The following is a 23983-nucleotide window of genomic DNA, read 5'->3' as shown; positions in this document are numbered from 1 at the left end:
ACATTTGCTTTATTAGAGAACACAGATGCAAAATAGGAATTGATGGATCCAGCTATACCCAAAGATCTTAAGACTCACGGCAACTCTTCACTCTTTCCACAATACACCGGAAATAAGCAAATTACCCTCCTCGAGCTTCAATTCCTGGTTTGGAATAAATGAGTAGTGATGTATAAATCAGAAGTGGTCGAAGAATCAGCAGTGGTGTATAATCTCGACAGTGGTGCATAAATCGACAGTGGTGCATAAATCGATGTGCCCACGATGCAGAAATGAAGCAGAAAATTTCTGCAGCATTTCTGCATCTCCCTGGCAGAAAAAACGCATGCAGATTGTGCATGCGTTTTTCCTGCAGAATACATGCGGAATACATGCGGATCTACATGCGCTAACGCATGTGTTTCCGCATGCGGACTCACAAGCACTTTCCAGGCGATAGCGTCACTTGGAAAGTGCTTGACAACTAGGTCACACTGTATAAATCCATGCAAACTGCATGGATTTATACAGTGTGACCGTAAAAATAAAAAGCTATACTTACCTCCGATGCCGCCGCGTGTGCTGTCTCGCTCCTTCCTGGCTTGCCGGCATCTCGCGAGACCAAAATTAATGAACATGCTGCGGATTTATGAGCGCTGCATAAACGCTGCGGAAAAATCCGCAGCATGTGCATTGACATTGCGGAATGCCATTGGGGACCATGGGGTGCGGATTACCATGCGTTTTTGATGCGTTTCCGCTGCGGAAATTCCGCAGCTGAAACGCATGAAAAACGCATCGTGTGCACGCAGCCTTAGTCTTTCTCCAGCAATGACAAAGACTTCGACATATTTGGGAGTTGAAGCATCGCATCACATGCAACAAGGATGAATAAACCACTGCTGATTTTTTTTACCACTATACTTTGGAGCACTGCCAATTTTTGGATGATTGATAGGGATTCTTGGTTAAAAATATTTGCTTTCAAAGGCTCAGACATATTTAGTCGAAACATCACATGTCACATGGATAAATAAACCAATGCTGAATTTCTACCACCATTCTTTGGAAAGCTGTGTTTTTTTGGATTATACGCAGGAGGATTTTGAAAGGTAAGCAGCGGTATTCAAATCTTGTCAATACTTAAAGGGAACCTGACAGCAGAATTGAGACCTATAAACTAATTGAAGGGCTGCTTTTGTCCTTTAATGGTGATTACAGACAATCCCAATTGTGTGGAACAAGTTCACAGTATATCGCGATTCTCACCTTTTCAAAGATAATTTTTCGCACATTCTTGTGAATTGGACTAGTCCAAGATGCGTCCAGATTGAAAGCAGTGCTGTGCTGAGCACTCTCCAGGGTAAGCATGTATGATAGACTGGAGTTTGTGGCTGTTACTGGGGAATAAGTGCACAAACGACAGATTTAACTTACATGCTCTAAGTTGTAATGTTCAGGATACAGTTTTCTGGGAGGACAGTGTAAGGGCGACTCAGGGATCGGACCACAGCTCAGTGGGCATGATACGGACAGGTTGGATAGGACTGGCCCGCACATAGCAGAAATTTCAGACTAGTCCAATTCACAAGAATATGCGAAGAACAATCTTTGAAAAGGCAAGTATTGCAAAATTCTGTGAATTTGCCCACACAATAGTTTTGCCTGTAATAACCATTTAAAGACAAATGCAACTAGATAATTAGTTTATAGGTTTCAATCCCGCTGTCAGGTTCCCTATAAGAAAGTATGAACTAGGTTTGATTACCTCTGATCACACAGCTTTCCAAAGTACAGTAGTAAAAAAATCAGCATTGGTTTTTACCCATGTGACATGCAATGTTTCGACCTCTAAGCATGTCTGAGCCTGGAAAGCAGGCAGTATGATGTACACGCATTGGGAGGCAGTTTCCTTTGTATTGTGTAGTTATGAATAAGTCATTGAGAAACATCTAAAATGCTTTGAAATTACAAATAAAAGACAATAATCTAATGCCAGTAGTCGACAAAACGCAGGCTCTGGTATAAATATTACATTGCTTTACTGCTCTGGTTTAGCGATGCCAGCAGACAACAAATTGCAGACTCCGGTATAAATATTACATGGTTTTACTGCTATGGCTTAGCACAGCTACAAAAAGATCAAATATTAGAGACCGTCTTACTAACTCTTTTCTGTCTTTGAGATATGTGTCACGTTGAGTGTTTCCTATTATGACACTGCAGCTAGATGATTTTGTTTTTCTAATTAAAATAATTCACTTAAATATCGCTATTTTATTGACTGCGTGCTTACAGTAGTTAAAGATGACCCATCATTTACTCATAAAAAATGGAGTTTATTTGTCTTGTAAAAATCTTTGAGCTCCCCTGAATCTACCACTTTTTTTTTTTTATTTTGCGATGTATGACTAAATTGCAGAGATATTCACATTTCTTGCTTTTGGAGTGCAATATGTGAAATCTCTGCTTGCAGTTCTTCAGAATCAGAATCTTCTCTGGATTTGCTCTTTCACTTCTCCCTCCCAATTCTGGCTCAGTGGCGTCTAAGAGTACTAGACATCTAGGTCAGCAATGCTGTGCAATACTGAAAAAGCAGTGGAATCAGAGAAGCTCAGGGCTTTTTTTTTTACAAGTTATTTAACTCATTTTTTAGCAAGTGACAAGAACTTTTTAGAGATTTGTGGATGTTTTGAGATTCAAATTCGCCTGCTTCACCAAATTTTCCCCCAAAATTTGATTTGTGGCAAATACATTCTCGTGAATCTCAATACTGGAAAGCTTTTAATTGCTCAGAAAATACAAGTGGGGAAAAGAGAGAGAGAGTGGAACCCACTGACCTTAAGAGCTTACACATACTGTAGTAGGTGCTTCAGTAGGAAAGCAATGCTGATTTTGTTGTTTTAAAGCAGATCAAGATGTTCAGCCACTTTACTACAAAATTGGACAACCACTTTAAGTTGTTCACAGGTGTATGATTTTTAAACTTTTTTTTCTTAAGAAACAGTATAGTAAAGCTGGTCATATACATGTCATAGCTGTCAACTGAATGTTCGTTTGGCTGAACAGTCTTGCAACTCCCCCATATACATACACCAAAAAAATGACACATACACACGCGGTCAAAATTGTTGGTACCCCTCGTTTAATGAAAGAAAATCCCACAATGGTCACAGAAATAACTTGAATCTGACAAAAGAAATAAATTAAAAATCTATGAAAATGAACAAATGAAAGTCAGACATTGCTTTTCAAGCCTGCTTCCACAGAATTTAAAAAAAAATTAAACTCATGAAATAGGCCTCATCAGAAATGATGGTACCCCTAAAAATAATGTGACAAAAGGGACACGTTAAATCTAGTTGTGTCCACTAATTAGCATCACAGGTGTCTACAATCTTGTAATCAGTCGGTGGGCCGGTATATAAGGCTACAGATACTCACTGTGCTGTTTGGTGACATGCTGTGTACAACACTCAACATGGACCAGAGGAAGCAAAGTAAAGAGTAGTCTCAGGAGATTAGAAAGAAAATTATAGACAAGCAAGTTAAAGGTTATAAGACCATCTCCAAGCAGCTTGATGTTCCTGTGACTACAGTTGCACATATTATTCAGAAAATTAACATCCATGGGACTGTAGCCAACCTCCCTGGACGTTGCCGCACTAGGAAAATTGATGACAAATCAAAGAGACGGATAATATGAATATTAACAAAAGAGCTCAGGATAACTTCTAAAGAGATTAAAGGTGAACTTCAAGCTCAATGAACATCAGTGTCAGATCGCACCATCCGTCATTGTTTGATTCAAAGTAAACTTCATGGGAGACGACCAAGGAGAACACCATTGTTGAAAACAAATCATAAAAAAGCCAGACTGGAATTTGCCAAACTACATATTGACAAGCCACAAAGCCTCTGGGAGAACGTCCTGTGGACAGATGAGACAAAAATGGAAGTTTATGGCAAGGCACATCAGCTCTATGTTCACAGATGGAAAAATGAAGCATATCAAGAAAAGAACACTGTCCCTACTGTGAAACATGGAGGAGGCTCGGTTATGTTCTGGGGCTTCTTTGCTGCATCTGGCACAGGGTGTCTTGAATCTGTGCAGGGTACAATGAAATCTCAAGACTATCAAGGGAAAGAGAGAAATGTGCTGTCCAGTGTCAGAAAGCTTGGTCTCAGTCGCAGGTCATGGGTCTTGCAACAGGATAATGACCCAAAACACACAGCTAAAAACACCCAAGAATGGCTAAAAGGAAAACATTGGACTATTCTGAAGTGGCCTTCTATGAGCCCTGACCTAAATCCTATTGAGCATCTTTGGAAAGAGCTGAAACATTCAACCTTCAAACACGAGACAACTGGAGTAGTTTGGTCATGAGGAGTGGGCCAAAATACCTGTCGAGAGGTGCAGAAGTCTCATTGACAGTTACAGGAATCATTTGATTGCAGTGATTGCCTCAAAAGGTTATTCAACAAAATTTTAAGTTAAGAGTACCGTCATTTCTGTCCAGGCCTATTTCATGAGTTTAATTTTTTTTTAAATTCTGTGGAAGCAGGGTTTAAAAGCAATGTCTGACTTTCATTTGTTCATTTTCATAGATTTTTAATTTATTCGGCCACGCCTCCTGCATTCACCATCTTCCACCCGACGGGCAGCTGCTTGCACTGCGCCGCGCCCTCCTTAGGTATGCACCTCCCACTCCAGGCTGGATCCTAGCTGCAGGGCACATCCTTCTTGTGGCCGACACCCTTGGGGGCTGGACACATTTTCGCGCTCTCGGGCGCCATCCACGCCCATGATAGGTGGTCTTTCTTCTTCTCTTCACCGCCGCCGTTGCCATCTGGGAGTCCATGCTTCTGACCGCCATCTTGGGCCGCATGTATTGAGGCGCCCTCTCATCTGTGCCACGGGTCTTTTCCTCGCATGAAGAGAGCGGGGTGGAGCTCGCATCCTGCCGACTACGCCATATGTAACGGGACTCAGGGTGGTAGTCATGGGAGAGGATCACTTCTTTCACACCCCGGCCCACTACAGGAAATAGTGTACTGTGTGGCTGCATGTGCAACGATGCTTTGAGATCTGAGATCTCCACAATCCCTGTTAATGCGTTGGCTGCAGAACTGTCCCGTTTAACCCTCTCAGTCAAAAAGCCAAACCAACTGTTATAAACAGTGTTCTTTTTATGCACAGTCAAACAGGTGAACATAGAGTAACAGGTTATGCATTCTTCATCACTTGCCACACAGTATTCAGGCTCCATTCTCAGAGTTACAGTCTGCACTTTGTTTCTGGCAACAGGTACGGCACAGTAGTGAGGAGAGATCTTAAATGCCTGCATTTTCTTAGGGGTAGAGTCATACGGGTCCACGTGTGTCACTATGCCCTGATCCCCTGTGTCCTTGCTTATATCAGTCCCAGGGGCCGCTCGTAGAGACGTGCTCCCTGTTTCAGTACCCACAGCAGGGCGATGCCTTGTCCCAAGGTCCCTTTCTCGCTGGACAGTACGTTTCCTGGACTTCTAAGCTTTGCTCCTTCAGGTTTCCCCACTTGCCTGCGTCGTCCTGTTGCCTCTGTAACTAGATCCTTGTCCTCATGAGCCTTGTAGTTCCACACCAGGAACAATGTCTTTCCTCTTTCTCTTACTTTTTCTAGACTGACTAAAATGGATCCCTTCTCCCAGAAGCCACAAAGCTCCCTCCCACTATGGGCTGTACTTCTAATTAACCCTCAAACTGTCTGTGTATCTGATGTCTGTATCTGGGCAGATTTCACCTACACTCTGTACCAGAGTGAAAAGAAAGAGTGACATCTTGTGGCCTCCGGTCAACACTGCAGTCCAAAGGGAAATAACCATTAAATACATAGCAGTAACATGCATGTAAAATACATTCAACCAACAGAAATATCAGAGGAGTGAGATGCCATCCTCACCACCCTTACAGTGTGTTTAGAACCAATGTAGCTGGATACGGATGGAACCACCACACTAATAGGAGAAATCAGGAAAAATGATCAATTAGCAAAAAAGGACAATGTATGAGGCAGTGACGCACACTGAGCGCACTACAACCAGACGTGGCTGAAGCACACACTACAGGGTGAGCTGCACTCACACACACAGACCTTGCAGACAGCGGTGAACAGCACAGAGAACTGTGCACTAGCGCTGCAAGGCACAGCGATTTATAAAGTAGCTTGGGTAAAGCAGAATACAGCAAATAGGTAGATTAAACAGTCCCTCAGAACAACAGCGTCCTATCCCTAACTGAATTCACAGCAGAGTGAGCTCAAAATGGCGGCGGCGGCTTTTATAGTGCATCATGACATCATTTCAGCAGCCAATCACAGCCATGCCATTAGTCAACATGCCTACATGCCTAACAGGATGTGCCCACACTTCTTAGGATCCTCATTGGCTGAATAAAATGAAACTGGCTCATTGCATTATGGGAACTTCCGATTCCGGTATACGATATTCTAAAAGTATTGGAATTAAGTATCGGAATTCCGATACCGCGAATATCGGCCGATACCCGATATTTCAGTATCGGAATGCTCAACACTACTCAGGAGCAATTGTACAACAAATTTTGTGGTCCATTTTCTCCTGTTACCCTTGTGAAAATAAAAAAATTGGGGCTAAAAGTACATTTTTGTGGAAAAAAAGTTTGATTTCTTAATTTCAAGGCTCTATGTTATAAACTGTTATGATCTGCAGCAAGTACTAAGGAAAGAAAAGGGAAAACTGTCCCTACAGTAAAACTAAGCTGAATCCCTACGATGTAGCGGGCTGCCTGTTCCTAGCGAACAGACCCGCCTTAGTCCTCGGCTAGTCTGAACGAAGACCTATAGCATAAGGGGAGGGGTCCCTAAAAGAACTAAGGACTGGAACAAAAATGTGACACCTCCTAAACAGAGAAGTTGTTGCAGAACACAAAAAGACAAACAAACAAAAAAGTACTAGAGGTCCCAGAAGGACCAAATGAACTGACAGAGAAAGGCACAGAAGCACCTAGCTAGAGAAACAGTCAAACACTGAAGTCCAAATTAAATAAAAAAGCAGTCTAAATAAAAAAGCGGTCTATAATTTGGACCACTTTCAATCCCGCTTGGGGGTTAGCGGCAGGAGCAGCTTTTAGTCAATCATTCTTAAATCCCACCACTATTAACTTCCCCTTTGGCTGCTCAACTCAGGACCTGCGGTTGGGGGCTGCACTCTCCTAGCTTTCAGGACCTGTGGTGATGCACATCTGATCTGTGGGCGGACAAGTGGCCTTCAATTTTGGAACCCGGAAACGGTGAGCACGAGCGGCGGTCTGCAGCACACGGCACGTGGTGTGCCAAGCTACCTGTACCTTGCGGTGAGACGTGCCTGCTCCTTCCATTTCCACACTAACACCGGAGTTGTGCAGGGGTGCACAACTCCAGCAGGTGAGTGGCCTTTTGTCTGTTTCCATCACATCTACCGATCAAGTCCTTCACATAGCGCGCTTTTTCTCCCTTTCTCTTCCAAACACTGAAGTCCAGCTCAGCCAAAAGGGCGGAGCTGGAATATAAAGGCAGATGGTCACGTGACCACAAAACACAAGATGGAAAAAACAAAACAGGAGGGTTCTAACAAACTTCTATGCACAACGAATGGCATGGGACAAGTTCTCCTGTTACCCTTTTGAAAACGCAAAATTGGGTACTGAAAAACATTTTTATGGGAAAAATGAAATTTCTATCTTTATGGCTCAATGTTATAAACTTCTGTGAAGGCGTTGGGGGTTCAAGGTGTTCATCACATATCTAGATAAGTTCCCTAAGGGGTCTAGTTTCCAAAATGGTGTCACTTGTGGGGGTTTCCACTATTTAGGCACATCAGGGGCTCCCCAAACACGACATGGCGTCCGCTAATTATTCAAGCAAATTTTACATTCAAAAAGTCTAATGGTGCTCCTTCCTTTCCGAACCCTGCCATGCGCCCATACTGTGGTTTTCCCCCACATATGGTGCATCAGCTTACTCAGGAGGAATTGCACAACAAATCTTGTGGTCCATTTTCTCTCGCTACCCTTGTGAAAAAAAAAATTGGGTCTGAAGTAAACATTTTATGAAAAAAAGTTAAATGTTCATTTTTTCCTTCCACGTTGCTTCAGTTCTTGTGAAGCACGTGAAGGGTTAATAAACTTCTTGAATGTGGTTTTGAGCACTTTGAGGGGTGCAGTTTTTAGAATGGTGTCACTTTTGGGTATTTTCTGTCATAAAGGCCCCTCAAAGTGACTTCAAAATGTGATGTGGTCCCTAAGAAAATGGTTTTGTAAATTTTGTTGGAAAAATTAGAAATCGCTGGTCAACTTTCAACCCTTATAACTTCTGAACAAAAAAAAAATTTTGGTTCCAAAATTGTGTTGATGTAAAGTAGACATGTGGGAAATGTTGATTATTAACTATTTTGTGTGACATATCTCTCTGATATAAGGGTATGAAAATTCAAAGTTTGAAAATTGCAAAATTTTCGACAAATTTCCGTTTTGTTTCACAAGTAAACGCAAGTCTTATGGAAAAAATTTTACCACTATCGTGAAGTAAAATACAGTACAGACCAAAAGTTTGGACACACCTTCTCATTTAAAGATTTTTCTGTATTTTCTTGACTATGAAAATTGTACATTCACACTGAAGGCATCAAAACTATGAATTAACACATGTGGAATTATATACTTAACAAAAAAGTGTGAAACAACTGAAAATATGTCTTATATTCTAGGTTCTTCAAAGTAGCCACCTTTTGCTTTGATGACTGCTTTGCACACTCTTGGCATTCTCTTGATGAGCTTCAAGAGGTAGTCACCGGAAATGGTCTTCCAACAATCTTGAAGGAGTTCCCAGAGATGCTTAGCATGGAAAATGGATCAGTTAATTAGCCATTTTCTTTCATTTTTAACAGATCACTTTTTCATACTGGATCCAGTGAGTAAAAACGGATCCGTTACGAATTGCAATCTGTTCCGGTGAGCCTTGACATAGGTCATCTTGATTAAATGCACAGGCCGCGTGCAGAGAATCGCAAGTATTGCTGGTTGCTATGGACAATAGCTGTTTTGTTTGACTGAGCTTACGGAAACTAAGGTGTGTCCTGTGATTAGCATCATAGGTGACTATAAACTTAGCGCATTATCGCTATGTCATCTACAGCCGGGTACAAACATTTTGCATCAGCTGCTATCCAGGCGTCACAGGGAATGTGATCTACAGTCCCCTCACAATCCTGATGAACTAAGTGTTTGTGTATCAAAATGGACAAGGAACATAACTCCTCATAAAGTATCGCTATGCTAATTGTAAGGTTTTGCTACTGTAGGAGTAATAGCTCTAAGGATTAACATTTTTGTGTCCTGTTTTTCTTGGCCATGACAGGGCATGTCCCTGTGCTGAGATAATCTTATATAAAATTATAAAAAAATATAAACATTTCACTGCCTGTTTTTTAAACAAAGTTTCACTTCAAAGAAAGAATCAGCTGTGATCCAGTGCTGTCCTGTCTGTATACTCTTTTGCTTCCTCCCCTGCCCAGGAGCTGTGGTATGATCAGACCATGTTCTGTACACGGTCAGACACGGCAATTACACAGTGCACAGCAGGGGCAAATTTATAAGTTTATCTCAGCACAGGGACATTTTATTTAAACACATCCAATTGTGGAAATTATTATCATTCCAAGATCTATTGATTAATATGAACTTTTGTTCATGGAAAAACCCCTTTAAGGAATTATACATAGGGCAATACATATATCTTTGTCATACTCATTTGATAAAGACACACAAGGTACAGTATGTATATCTAAGTTTTTTTTGTTTGTGGTTCAGTTAAGTGTTTTTTATTGTACAAATAATAAAATTGTGATTTTAGGGAATTTTTAAGTTAGTCCTATTTTGGTGGATTCTCTTGCAGACATATATATTTGTTACCCTTTAATGGAAGACAATTATAAGTGGAAGACATTATAAGTTTATAGGGGCGAGAATGGGGGATATTATAAGTGTATGGGGTACAGAATTGATGACATTAGGTCCATAATTGGGAGATATTATTAGTTTATGGAGTCAGAATTGGGTACTGTCAGGTTTTCCCACAGCAACGACATCAGGGAGATCACGCAATATCTCACCGTGCCGTCACTGTGTCATGGATTTCGTCCGGAATCACGAGCATACGATCCAGACTACTCTCTACTTAGGTATCGGCAAATGACCAGTGAGCGTATGGCGTCACACCTCGGGATTCCAATGCATGGAATACGTGTTTACGCCCTCTGTAGGTCACTGTCAGCTTTACAATAGCTGCCACCATCATCCAGCTTTGAAATATAATACAGGCCTGGGCGAATGCCTGCATTCTGGTAGCGTATGGCTTTGGGGGAGGGAAAGATTACAGGACAAAAGAAACAGAACTATTCAATTTTATGTTTAATCCAAAAGGGAGGCAGTGTTTAGGAAAAATATATACAAGGATTTTACAAAGGAGACATTAAAATACCTAAGCAGTTACACAAAATAATAAGGATTAAGGAAGAAATTTACTATACGATCCCCCATATCTTCTCTTTTTCTGCAGAGTCTGAACTCGTACCTAACTCCTGCTCGTTGTCACTGTACTTCAGTTTGTGAGTTTGTGGTCCACTCGCTACTTCACTGCAAGTACCCTGTGGGTATCTGGTTCTGCCTTTCCCTTCCTGTCTGTTCCGTGTGAACAGAGCCCTGTCCCCTCTGCTCTGCCTTGCTCGCCGCTCCGGTGGTTCTTGCCTGCTCTGCCTTGCTCACCGCTCCAGCGGTTCTTGCCTGCTCTGCCTTTGCTCACTGCTCCAGGTGGTCTCGCTCTGCTCTGACTCTTTGCTCACTGCTCTGGCAGTCTCGCTCTGCTCTGACCCTTTGCTCACTGCTCCGGCAGTCTCGCTCTGCTCTGACCCTTTGCTCACTGCTCCAGCAGTCTCGCTCTGCTCTGACCCTTTGCTCACTGCTCCGGCAGTCTCGCTCTGCTCTGACCCTTTGCTCACTGCTCCGGCAGTCTCGCTCTGCTCTGACCCTTTGCTCCCTGCTCCGGCAGTCTCGTCCTGCTCTACTCTCGCTCACCGCTCCAGGCGGTCTCGTCTTGCTCTGCTCTTGCTCGCCGCTCCGGGCGGCCTCACTCTGCTGTGTTTGTCCACCACATCTGCGGTTCTGTTCCCGAGTCCCAGTCTGTACTGGGTCCTATCCACTCTGTGCTCCAACCTGTCGTACCTGCCAGTACCTCCCTGCCTGCATACCAGTCGTGCTTACCAACATCCACCTGCCTGCATACCGGCCGTACCTGCCAGTACCTCCCTGTTTGCATACCAGTCGTGCTTGCCAGCATCCACCTGTCTGCATACCTGCCGTGTCTGCCTGTACCCACCAGTCTGTGTGCCAGCCTAACCTGCCTGTTCCTGTATTCCCCAGTGTGGGTCAACAGCCGTGTCCGGGGTCTGACCTGGAGTAGCACCTGGTCCCTCTGCTCGGTCCCTCCTTGGTGCACTGGCGTCGTATGCCGTCGTGCGACCTTGGTCGGATCGGGTGGATACTTAGTTACTCCCCTCCAGGCATTCACTCTCCGGTACGGTCCAGTGGAATCACTACATATACACGCACACGCCAGTCAGTCCGGGCATGTGCATTACACAGAATGGATGACATTACAAGTGTCTAGGGCCAGAATGGGGGATATTACAAGTGTGTAGGGCCAGAATGGGGAACATTTCTAGTGTACGGCGATATAAATTGGGGAATATCAGTATAAGGGGCCACAATGGGGGAAATTATTAGTTTATGGGGTCACATTAATAATGTCTGCAATTGTTGCCTCACACACTAGTAATACCCCAAATTGTCGCCCTATAACTTAAGAATGTATGCGACCACAATTAAGGACATTACAACTGTAGCAGGGCATAAAAGGTGTATGTTACTACTGTATGAGTGCCACTGGTAGGGTCGTTACTGGTGTATTTGGGTGCAAAGATAAACATTACTACTATATGGGGGCACAAAGAAATATTAATATTGTACTTGGTACTACATAAGGGGACATAAGCATTAGTATTGTATGGAGCCACAAAGAGGGATATCACTACTTACGGTATTGTACGTTATTGACAGGTCAGTGGTCGGGTATGACAGCAAACGGCAAGTCAATCAGCCGGGGGAGGATGCAGTTTGGTAGTGAGTACAACGTGAGGCTGAAAAGCTAGAAGTATATTGTCAGGTCCCAATGCACTTCCAGACATCACTTCAAAACACAATTTCTCACTGCTGGATCAATGCTTTGGGTTCATAAAAGGATCAACTGGTGTAGCCTTTAAAGGTCTGCACAATCATATTAATGATTTTGGGGTGACTGAGGGTGGGGAGTAAAGGGTTTCTGACAGATTCCCTTTAAATGTGATTTAATCAGCATTTAGAAGCGTTGGCACACATCAACGCATTTCTTTACTATAGGGAAGAGTTGGTTGCTTCATCCATTATCATATTTGTTTCTTTCATTGTAACAAATGTTTGTTTTACTAGCTTTGACTTCTCTTTTCTCTTTCCATGGAAGTTTTTTGTGGCTTTATATCATACAGAACAGTACTATTTGGCTGCCTGTTCTTCTGCGAAAACACGTGAATGTCAAGGGAATGATTGCCATCGGCCTTGTTCTTTCATCTAGAATGATCCATTGGCACATTCCTCACAATTGTGAAATTTAACTTTTTTTTTTTTTAAAGAGAAAGCCTCCATGGTTACTATAAAGAGAAGCAAACAAAAATGAGAAACAAGCATGAATATTTGCACATTTAATAAAATATAACAGTTTAGCAGGAATGACCATCAATATTATCAGTGCCGCAATTTCTTTTATTTGATCACATTCCGGGATGTGGTTAAACATAGCATCCAATGATTGTAGAAGCAGTTTGATTAAAACAAAACAATTGCAAATTTTTGTATGTGGTATGTGTAGGGGTTTTATTTCTTGTTTTGATTTTTTTGTTTTTTTTAGTGGCCCTGTGTTTGCATAGTATTTTTTTTGTTTTATTTTCAGTTAGTCATCAGAAGGTGCTGAGTAGAGATGAGCAGATATTTTGAAATTAGTATTTGCCAACTTCGATGAATTTTGCCCAATAAGTTGATTGGCGGTGAATAAATTTGAGAGAATCTCAATACAGGAAAGCTTGTAATTGCTCAGCAAATACACGTGGAGGAGAAGAGAGAGAGAGAGAGGACCTGGCTGGTATAGCTTACACTCCACAGGAGAGAGAGAAAAAGAGAGCGAGAGGACCCCACTGACCACAAGAGCTTCCATTCTAATGGAGATGGAGGACCCTGCTCACCATTAGAGCTTACACGCTACAGGAGAGAGAGAGGACCACGCTGACCAAGAGAGCTTACACTGTAGTATACAGAAGAGATAGTGGACCCTGCTGATCATAAGAGCTAACACTCTACAGGTGAGAGAGAGAAACTTAGGCGTCACTCACATGAGTGTATAACTTGGACTAGTGCTGTCTGATGTTTATTCCAGGGACAAATAGCCACCTCCAGCCAAAGCCAGAGGCGACCCAATCTTACCCCCAGCGCCTGCCCGAGTTCTCACCCGAGCAAGGCAGTGGGAGCCAAAGACTGTGCTTCCCTCCCGGAAGAGGGAAGCCAACAATGCTCTCCTCCCGAAAGAGGAGAGCCAGGGTGGTTCAGGGGGGAGTGGAACCTGATGGCCACACACTTTCCCCCTAGACCTGCCAAGAGAGGAACCAGTTAGGGAAAAGCATACCGACAAAATCCTAGAAGGACGTGACACAAGTGAATAAGTGCACACACAGTGACAAAAAGATTAAATAAATAGCGAAGGTTTCACAGTATAATACTGCCTGGACCTTCGACCGGGAATTGAAAAATTCCAGATCCTAAGGCCAGAAGGCCCGGAATAAGGGTGTGTGCAAAGAAAGAAAATTTGAAGTGCTTGTGCAAATGTGCCAGAAACTCAAGTGGGGTTCCCAATACCAGTGAGTTAAGGCACCCCAGGGTCACCAATCCTGGGGCACTTCACACTTCGGGCTTTCGATCTTCCCCGGCCCAATGGCGTCGATCCTGGGGGGCCATGCTTTCCACTAGATGACTATATTAGCCACCTGGCGTACTAATAAGGGCCTAAACCCCAGTGTCCATCAATCTGCTAGGGTGGCCGACGGCCAAAGCCGCCTTTTCGAAAGGTACCGAGAAGCGATTACCTGAATTGGTTATAGCCTATTGCTGCACCATAGCCCCAAGAAGGCACCCATTGTAGGGATAGGGACAAAGGCTCCCCTTAGGAAGACATGTTGTTCATCAATAGGCACCTTAAAACCCACAACTATACTGCTTGTTGCAGATGCACCCCACATGTTTTTAATCTGCATAAGTCCACCTATTTTCACACATTCTCCTCTTTTCTCCCCCCTAATGTCCCACGCGCCTCAAAACCGGGAAGGGTGGGGGGTAGAGAGAATAAATAATTAATGAACAAACGAGCAGCGGTCCCCAGTGCTTCCCAGTCTGTAGGCTCCCTACAGACTGAAGTTGGCTGCTGCAGCACTGCCAGATAAAAGCCAGGAGCCCATTATGATACGTGCAATGTCTGTTCCATTCTTCCATTGTCCCATTGTTCCATTGCCCCCTAACAATGAGACAATGGAAAAATGCAAGAATGGAACGGACATTGCACGTGTCATAATGGGTATGTAGGGAGCATACTGGGGACTGCTGCTCGTTTGTTCAATAATTAGTTACCCTCTCTACCCCCCACCCTTCCCGGTCTTGAGGAGCATGGGACATTAGGGGGGAGAGGAGAATGTGTGAAAATAGGTGGACGTATCAGATATTAAACTGATAAGAAAAGATACTACACTTGATCTTAGCCAAAAGGCCGAGAAGCGATTACCTGAATTGGTTTTGGCCTAGAGCTGCACCCTGGCCCAAAGAAGGCACCCATTGTAGGGATAGGGACAAAGACTCCCCTTAGGAAGACATGTTGTTCATCAATAGACACCTTAAAACCCACAAATATACTGCTTGTTGCAGATGCACCCCAAACGTTTTTAATCTGCATAAGTCCACCTATTTTTACACATTCTCCCCCCCCTGCCCAATGTCCTACATGCCTCAAGACCGAGGGGGGGGGGGGTAGAGAGGATAACTAATTAATGAACAAACGAGCAGCTGTCCCCTCCCCCCCCCCGGCTTCCCAGTCTGTAGGCTCCCTACAGACTGAAGCTGGCTGTTGCAGCACTGGCAGATAAAAGCTAGGAGCCCATTATGACACGTGCAATGTCTGTTCCATTCTTCCATTCTTGCATTATTCCATTGCTCCATTGTCCTATTGCTCCATTGCCTCCTAACAATGGGACAATGGAATAATGCAAGAATGGAAGAATGGAACAGACATTGCACGTGTCATAATAGGCTAGTGGCTTTTATCTGGCTGTGCTGCAGCAGCCAGCTTCAGTATGTAGGAAGCCTCCAGATTGGGAAGCAGGTGGGACCGCTGCTCGTTTGTTCAATAATTAGTTACCCTCTCTACCCCCCAACCCTTCCCGGTCTTGAGGCGCATGGGACATTAGGGGGGAGAGGTGAAGAGAATGTGTGAAAATAAGTGGACATATAGGGGACATATCAGATGTTAAACTGATAAGAAAAGGTACTACAGTTGATCTTAGCCAAAAGGCAGAGAAGCGATTACCTGAATTGGTTTGGCCTATGGCTGCACCCTGGCCCCAAGAAGGCACCCATTGTAGGGATAGGGACTGAGACTCCCCTTAGGAAGACATGTTGTTCATCAATAGACACCTTAAAACCCACAACTATACTGCTTGTGTTTAACCTCGCCCACACCACTGATTGACTGCTTTCTGTGTACACTGTGCATAGGCAGAAAGCTACCAATCATTAGTGGACGCAGGATTACACAGAGCTCATGAAAATGGAGGACTCCATGGCAGCAGGTTTACTAGTCCTCTAGGGATAATCTCCTGCTGTTAAAACAGTGATTTTATCAAAACTACAGCAAGCAGCCCAGTAAGTGACAAATAGATGGAATTAGGGTCTTTGTGTCCACAATTTGGTGCTCTCATGTTAGGTAGCAAAAACGTGTTGACTGAAGTCAGTTATTTCCAAGGCTGTGTTAATCTAAACAAATAAAATACCTTCGCAACAAGCATTTATTTCAGTTTACAAGCCTCAAATACCTATGAAAAACTTCTGTAATGCAGGTACACAATTAAATCCAAGAGTATCTCTGGTGATTTAATCTTAAAATATATATATATATTATATTTTTGATACATTACTGTAACTATTTGTTACACTTCTTGAGATACATACAGAACGAGTTAACCCCATTCTCTTGATTAGTGGGAGTCTTAATAGTAGGACGCCTGGTGATCAGACCAGGAAAAATGTAAGCCTATTCTGACATCCACCATACATGTACGGCACATGTATGGTGGCGATGTATGGAGTAGACTCAGGTTTTGAACCCACTGCACAAACAAGTTTTTTTTTCGCCACTGGAATGGCGCTTTAAATGTAAGCCCCTCTGTTCCCATTCTTATACTCACCTTCCGTCAGCTTTATCTTTTACCGACGCCGCTCTGGTCCCGTGGCACCATCTTGTGCCAGTAACTTCTGACTGGCCAGAAGTCAGAAGTTATGTTACAAGAGCTCAATACAAGTCTTTATGAGAGGCAGGACGAGGCCATAATGAGGCTCTCATAAAGATGTATTAAAAAGTGACTTCTATGCTCTGTGAAGCACTGGAGCTGCCGGCAGGTCATTCTTTGGCCGAGACAGCGCTGGAAAAGGATGAAGGTGGCGGCAGGCGAGTACGAGATGGGGAAAGGGGAATCACATTTAACCCCTTTACGACGTGGTGCGTATTAGTACGCACCACGTCGGTACCCCCAGTTCAGCGCGGGCTCCGGCGCTGAGCCCTCACTGAACCGGGCACATGTCAGCTGTATAAATTAGCTGACATGTGCCAGCAACAGCTGCAGGTGGAATCTTGATCCACCCGTGGCTGTTAACCAGTTAAATGCCGCTGTCAATTTCTGACAGCGGCATTTAACTTGCACTTCCCGGAAGCGCGTCATTAGCCCAGCCCATCGATGACCCCGTCACGTGATCGCAGGTCACTGATGGGTTGGCATGATAACCCGGGGTCTGCAGAAGGCCTCTGTGGTTGCCCAGTGGTCGGCGCTCATAGCAAGTGAGCATTTCTGCTGCATATAGGCGATCTGCTCACCACCTGTATGCAGCAGAGGAGATCAAACAACTGCTGCTTCAATAGTCTACTATGGAGACTATTGAAACAAGCAGAAAGTGTAAAAAAAGAAATGTATTTAACAATATTAAAAAAGTATATAAAAGTTTATATCACCCCCCTTTCAGCCCATTCAAAATAAAACAATTGAAAAAAAAACCCACATACACATATTTGGTATTGATGCCTTCAGAATCACCCGATCAATATAAAAAAAGAATTAATCCGATCGGTAAACGGCGTAACGAGAAAAGCATTCTAAACGCCAGAATTAAAGTTTTTTTGGTCGCCACAACATTGCAATAAAATGCAATAACGGGCGATCAAAACATCTGGTAGTGGTCCTGGTCGATTGCGAACCTGAGAAATCTCTGATGGGCAGGGTGCAGGTATGAGTCTTGTATGTATATGGTGGTGAGAAATTCTCCCTTCTCCATGGACGCAATGATGGACCGAAGGGACTCCAAGCGGAAGGGACGTACCCGTACCAGTACATATTTGTTGAGCTGTTTTAGGTCCAGTATGGGCCGTACGCCGCCTCCTTTCTTGGGGACTACGAATAGATTGGAGTAGAACCCTCGGAAGAGCTCGGCCGCGGGGACCAGTAATATGACTCCTGCTTGAAAAAGAAAGGAGACCGCTTGGCGGAAGGCACAAGCCTTGGCTGGCGGCTTTGGGGGAACAGAAGGAAAGAGTCTGTTTGGTAAGTTGGAAGACAGACTTTATGAAAGAGCAAAAGTCAGCCGACAGGTCTTGTCCGACTTTTGCGTCGACCGCAAATTGTCCCTGCGTGGGGAGCGGTTGCTATTTTGTGCTGGACGCGAGACGGACCAGCCCGAAGAGTTCCGAAAGGATCGGAATAGAGTTTGGTTACGCTTCTTGTAGGTGCGTTTGGGTTTCAGTTGGGGGGAGAGAGGTACTCACCCCCGGTGGCGTTGGATATCATCGTGACCAACTGTTCACCGAAAAGTCAACCACTGAGGTACGGGAGGTGCGTGAGGGACTTCTTTGAGGCTGCGTCTGCTTTCCATTCCCGCAGCCAGAGGATACGCCGAATCGTGATGGCGTTTGATGCTATTCCCGCTGCACCCCTTGCTGAATCCAGAGCTGCATGAAGCATGTAATCTGCTACAACTGCTATTTGAACCGCTTGGTCCGACCGCTCAGGAGCAGATACTTGGAGGCCAGCTTGTAAATTTTTGGGCCCAAACCAGGATGGCCTTAGCAGCCCAAACTGAGGCGAACGCGGGAGCCAGGGAGGCCCCATGCGGCCTCGAAAATTGAACGAGCCATGCGTTCCACCTGCCGGTCTGCTGAATCCCTGAGGGTTGAGCTATCTGGCAGTGAAAGGAGTGACTGTGCTGCTAGTCTAGAGACTGGGGGATCCACTTCGGGTTGATCTGTCCATTCCTTGGTGACCTCCTGTGGGAAGGGGTACCACGCCTCCAGATATTTGCGATTGGTAGAAATGTCCAGCACCCGATGGATGGATGAGATTACGTCCTCAACTAGCGCTGTATTGCTAGGGGGGGGGGGGTTGGGATCAGGGAACCTTCAGTTTCCTTGTCCGAGTCGGAATCACAGATGCCTTCCGAATCCTGTGCATCGCTAAGGCATCTCCTGCTGGGTGAAGCGGGGCGGAGGCCTTCTCTGGTCAGGGATCGCTGCGGAGATCTGCATTGTCTGTCCCTGGTAGGGGACGGTCTAGATGACCTGGAACTACGGTGTCTTTCCCTAGAAGGGGATGACCATGTGCTATGGGATGATGCAGATGAACGTGACCTGTGGGTCCGCTTGCATCCAGATCTAGACGTGGATGTGCCCGGGTCGTCATGTCCCTGAGTCGAGCTTTCCCTTTGCAGGGCAGTGTTCATAGCCGAGGCATGACTCTGCCGAGCCTGAAGCAATGTGGAGGCTAGGTTATCTATAGACTGCGTCATAGATTGTGACCCATCCCGGCATGTCATTAGACACTGAAGCATTGGCAGGGGCTTCCTGGGGCTCTGGCACAGTAGTCTGGGTGCAGTCCTGGCAGTGCGGGTACGTGCTGCCACTGGGGAGAGTATTACTGCAGGCTGTACAGAGTGCATAAAAGCAGTCCTGCCTGGTTCTCTTGGACCTTGAGCCCGGCATAGTGCACTGGGGTGGCTATGCAGAGGGCCCTACAGGGGTGGCTATGCAGAGGAGCCTATAAGGAATAATGGATTCACAGCCGAGGAAGAACTCCAGCTGTGATCTTATCCCACCAGTGTGTCCCTGGGTCCAGCGCCGAAGATCCACAGTCCTGTGCCCCCCTGGAGACTGGCTGGCCTGGTCTGGGTCGGCCGACCAGTAACTGCAGGGTTAATCCCTTATCCTGCAGCAGATAATGGCCGCCGGAGTAAGGTTAAGAAAGAAGGGGGAGCGGAGAGCTGAAAAGGGCGGCAGAGCAGTGTGAAATCGCACCCTTTCAGTCTCGATCCGCCCACTTTATGACACTGTAGAGTGTCATATTTGTCATCCGGGGGGCAGGCGGGAGAGGAGGTGGCGGCCTCGGCTAGGCCGAAGCCGCGGCCTAAATTAGATGCCTGATGCCCAAAGGGGCTGCAGGCCGGCGTGGAAGTCCGGGAGGGGGCCAGATCTGAACCGGGCCCCCCCGGATATAAAGGCAGGATAGCGGTGGGGTATTAGCGGAAGGGGGGGCCCTGTGAAGAGTCCCCCTGAGGCACCATAGAGCTGGTGCTGCCGCAGAGACAGGGCACAGGGAGGCCTGTGCCTCTCATGTCATGCCTGCCTGCACTCCCCCCGGCCCCGACAGGAGCCCGCAGCAGGGCTGGGGTCCCTGGATTCAGGCGCAGTGTGCTGGCTGCTGGGAGCTGCAGAGTGCTGCCTGTACAGGCCCTACCTGAGGCGTTTCAACCTAATACCCCCAGAGGGGGATTAGGGAGGTGATGCTGTCACCATCAGGGGGCTATATCCTCGCCTCGACCTCAACCCAGAAACCAAAAGGAATTGGGGAAGGAGGGGGGTCTCGATTTCGAACCAGCACCCGAGGGGCTGGGGAAGGAGCGACATGGGGAATAGCCATCTCGACTTCGACCGTGCACCCTGTAATAAGGGGCCGAGGAAGGAGCCATGCCAGGAGTCTCGCAGAGACCCACTTTTCTTTATCTGTAATCCCGTCGATGAAAAAGGAGTAAAAGTTTTAGGTGTGCCTCCTATGCGACACTAAGCAAAAACTGGAGATGGCTGACGCCGTCCAGGAGTGTATACTGCAGAGGAGGAGCCACGGTAAATCTTTTTCAGATTATGCATAGTGTTGCCTCCTAGTGGACAGCAGCATAACACTCATGGTCCCGTGTCCCCCAATGAGGCGACAGAGTAAATTAAGTTTTTTTACATTTCACTTTGCATTAATACCTGTGTTGCACCCGAAGGGTTGAAAAAAAAAAATTTACAGCTGTTTTGAAGTATTTGAGTTGTGCGGTTTTTACTATGGTATCATTTTTGGGGAGTTTCCAAAATGTAAAAGCCTCAAAGTCCATTCAAATCTGAATAGGCCCCTAAAGGAACATGTTTTGTTAATTTCTTGAAAAAATGAAAATTTGCTGCTAAACTTTTAACCCTTCTAACATCCTATCAAAATAAAATGATGTTTGAAAAATGATGCAGATATAAAGTAGATATATGGGAAATGTTATCTATTAATTATTTGTACAGCATGACTAACTCGTTTAAGGATATAAGAATTAAAAGTTTGAAATTTGCAAAAAATATTGACCTAAATTTACTACTACTGTATGTACAATGTGTCATGAACAAAACAGTCTCAGAATCACTAAGCTACATTGAAGCATTTCAGAGTTATTACCACAAAGTGACACTGGTCAGATTTCAAAAATTTGGCCTGGTCATTAGGGTCAAAATGGACTCGGTCACTAAGGGTAATGGGAACCAGGAGAAAACACACATGAGCCACTGTTGTAGTATGGCTTCTTTAGAAAGAAAGGACGTATAGTTTCTGTAGTGATCTGAATACAGAGCTCATCTGACAGTTTTCCCAGTGAACTCAAGCCGAATCAGCCCAGTTTCAAAGAAGATATGAATGCAATTATTAAAATTAACTCATTTTTATTTCCAATAATTTGTTAAAAAAATTATACATAAAAACAGGTACTTTCAAAAATCACAAAGTCAAATCTCAATTACAAGCTTGTATTATTATAGTAAGTTGTCTCCTTTAATAAATCGTGTCAAGATACTCTACTCCATTTCTATTGCACTTAATCCCTAGTAATAAAGTGCTGAAAAAGTGTTTTTTAATATAAATTAAAACCCCTTACTCAAAAATTCAGAGATAAAAAGTGCAAGTGCAAAAAAGTTTTTCCTCTCTGTGTTGAAAGGTATGTAAATAAATATATTGATGGGTATACAAATATATGAATTTTTGGTTGCATTTTGTATTTTTCAGTAGTGTTGAGCGATACCTTCAGATATCAGGAAATATCGGATCGGATTAGATCGGGCCGATACCCAAAAAGTATCGGATATCGCCGATTCCGATACCGGAAACCAATGCAAGTCAATGGGACACAAATATCGGAATGAAAATAAACCCTTTCTTTCCTTGTAGGTTAATTCTATATGAAGGAAAACAACTAACAATAATGTAGAATGTATTGGGGGAGGTGGTTGCCCAAATCGATGGGAACAGTGCTCACAGTCAAACATGAAAAGCCGGCAATTCAGCAGCGGCATACACCGGTACCCGACAATTTAGAACAGAAAGAATAGAGCATCACACATAGATTAGATAGATAGAAACATGTCAGTCACATATATATGAAGTACAGTGATAGTGTTGGTTACTGTACCTGTCATTTAGTGTTAAAATAAAGGATTTATTAAAAAAAAAATTAAAATTACGGGGAACCCTACGCCAGTCTCTAGCGGAGGTTAAGCTGACAGCTGGGGCAGATGTTTGAAGCCTGGGAAGAGGGTAATACCCACGGAGCTTCCCAAGCTACTAATATCTGCCCCCAACTGAATACCTAGCCTTTACTAGCTATTAAAATGTGAGAACCCCCAAAAAAATGACGTGGGGTCCCCCCTATTTTAATAGCTAGCAAAGGCTAGGCAGACAGCTGGGGGCTGATATTAATAGCCCAGGAAGGGTGCCATGAATATTGGCCCCCTGCCAGGCTAGAAACACCAGCCGTCAGCCGCCCCAGAAATGGCGCATCCATAGGATGAGCCAATTCTGGCACTTAGCCTCGCTCTTCCCACTGCCCTGTAGCGGTGGCAGTGGGGTAATAGGGCTGGGGTTGATGTCAGCTTATAATGCCAGCTGACATCAAGCCCAGGTTAATAATGGAGAGGCGTCTATAAGACACCCCCATTACTAACCCCATAGTCAAAGTTAAAAAAAACACAAACACCCAGAATAAAGTCCTTTAATTGAAATAAACACACAATTCTTTATTGTTCTAAATTAAACCATACTTACCATCACGCCCATTCCAGCTGAAGCCAACGATCTCCTGCAATAAAAGAAAAATAATAAAGCAACATCATCCTTACCTTTTGATGGTTCCCAGGACAGCTCCAGCTCTGCTACATCGAGACGACAGGCAGGACCGCAGCAGAACGCTGCCATCCAGCCCGTCATCCTGCAGACACTGAGAAGCGCAGGCATGCTTGCGCTCCTCAGTGTCTGGCTGTGACGGCATCCAGATGAGCCGATAATGAACTCAGCTCACCTCATGCACGTCACTGACAGCGTGGGAGAATTCTCCTGCGCATGCGGTGAGCGTGAGAGACTCGGCTCATCGGGATGCCGTCACAGCCTGACACTGAGGACTTTATTCTGGGTGTTGTGTTTTTTTTTTTTTTAAATACTTTACTAGAAATTCATGGCAGTCATGTATAATATTGGCGTGACCCCATGAATTTCGGGCTTAGGGCCAGCTGATAATGCCAAGCTGGCCCTAACCCCTTTATTACCCAGTGAGCCACCGCACCAGGGCCCTGGATGAGTTTGGTACAGCGCATCTATGAACGCGCCATTTTCCGGGGTGGCTGCGGACTGCAATTTGCAGCGGGTGGGGCCCAGAAAGCTTGGGCCTCCCTGCGCTGCAGATTCCAGCCCCCAGCTACCTAGTTGTACCTGGCTGGACACAAAAATAGGGCGAAGCCCCACGTATTTTTTTTTTAATTATTTAATGAAATTCATGAAATAATTAAGAAAAAAAGGGCTTCCCTGTATTGTTGTGTCCGGCCAGGTACAAATAGGCAGCTGGGAGTTGGGGGCAGCCTGTTCCTGCCTGCTGTACCTGGCTGGCATACAAAAATATGGCAAAGCCCACGTCAACATTTTTGGGAAAAATTAATTAAAAAATAAATAATAATTTAGGGACTGCATCTTTATTAACCCCTAAGTGCCAATTCTGGCACTTAGCCTCGCTCTTCCACGCTGCCCTGGTGCGGTGGCAGGGGGTAATAGGGTTGGGGTTCATGTCAGCGCCAGCTGCCATGCAGCCCAGGGAAGCCCAGGTTAGTAATGATGGGCGTCTATAAGACACCCCCACTACTAACCTACAAAGTGTTAAAAAGAAAAAACACACACTACACCCAGAAAAAAATAATTTATTTGAAATAAAACACACCATTTTATTTAATTCTTAG

At 44.8% G+C, this 23983-nt stretch overlaps 2 pseudogenes; both read right to left on the bottom strand.

Moving 5' to 3' along the window:
- Positions 1–14851: 14851 nt before the first annotated feature.
- LOC141182952 (U2 spliceosomal RNA) lies at positions 14852–14941 on the bottom strand (annotated as a pseudogene).
- Positions 14942–15533: 592 nt separating this feature from the next.
- LOC141182946 (U2 spliceosomal RNA) lies at positions 15534–15739 on the bottom strand (annotated as a pseudogene).
- Between the last annotated feature and the right edge of the window lie 8244 nt (positions 15740–23983).

Source organism: Phyllobates terribilis, unplaced genomic scaffold, assembly GCF_046119375.1.
Source record: "Phyllobates terribilis strain yellow unplaced genomic scaffold, ASM4611937v1 Scaffold_37__1_contigs__length_12642776, whole genome shotgun sequence".
NCBI classification, from domain to species: Eukaryota; Metazoa; Chordata; class Amphibia; order Anura; family Dendrobatidae; genus Phyllobates; species Phyllobates terribilis.
The sequence above is the reverse complement of the archived record's forward strand: the minus strand, read 5'-3'. Positions and strand labels throughout refer to the sequence as shown.